Genomic DNA, 1,020 nt, shown 5'->3' with positions numbered 1-1,020 from the left:
CGCCCCCTGGAAAGGCGGCGATGCCACTTATGGTCACGTGGGCGCGTTTTACGTCACCGCACGACGTCACGTGGTCAGATTTTCAAAAATTTCTTTTTGTTTTTCGTCAATATCTTCGCCCCAGGAGGGAGTAGGACGCTTAAAATGGTCACGTGGGCATCTGCTGACGTCACCGCACAACGTCACGTGGTCAAATTTTCAAAAATTTTTCTTTTGTTTTTCGTCAATATCTCCGCTTGTGGAGGGGGTAGGACGCTAAAACTGGTCACGTAAGCATCTGCTGACGTCACCGCACGACGTCACGTGGTCAAATTTTCAAAAACTTCCTTTTTGTTTTTCGTTAATATCTTCGCCCCTGAAAAAGGTAGGACGCTAAAAATGGTCACTTGATCATCTGCTGACGTCACCGACGTCACGCAGTCAGATTTTCAAAGATTTTATTTTTTGTTTTTCATAATATCTTTGCCCCTGGAGAGGGTAAAACGCTAAAAATAGTCACGTGGGCAACTGCTGACGTCACCGCACGACGTCACGTGGTCAAATTTTCAAAAAATTCTTTTTGTTTTCGTCGCACTTTCACCCTGAGAGAATAGAACGCTAAAATAATCACGTGGGTATCTGCTGACGTCACCGCACGACGTCACGTAGTCAGATTTAAAAATTTTTTTCGTTTTTCGTCAATATCTTTGCCCTGGAGAAGGTAGGGACGCTAAAATGGTCACGTGGGCATCTGCTGACGTCACTGCACAAAGATCTGTTTTTCATCAAATTTTCAAAATTTTTTTTTTGTTTTTGTCAATATCTCTGCCTCTGAGAATGTAGCTAAAAATAGTAACGGACATCTGCTGACGTCACCGCACGACGTCACGTGGTCAGATTTTCAAAAATTTTTCGTTTTTCGTCAATATCTTCGCCCCTGGAGAAGGTAGGGACGCTAAAATGGTCACGTGAGCATCTGCTGACGTCACTGCACGACGTCATGGTCAGCTTACTTCTTAAAAATTTTATTTTTGTTTCTTG

The sequence above is a fragment of the Cardiocondyla obscurior genome, unplaced genomic scaffold, assembly GCF_019399895.1.
Source record: "Cardiocondyla obscurior isolate alpha-2009 unplaced genomic scaffold, Cobs3.1 scaffold62_0_118913, whole genome shotgun sequence".
Lineage (NCBI taxonomy): Eukaryota > Metazoa > Arthropoda > Insecta > Hymenoptera > Formicidae > Cardiocondyla > Cardiocondyla obscurior.
Note: the sequence above shows the minus strand (reverse complement) of the source record.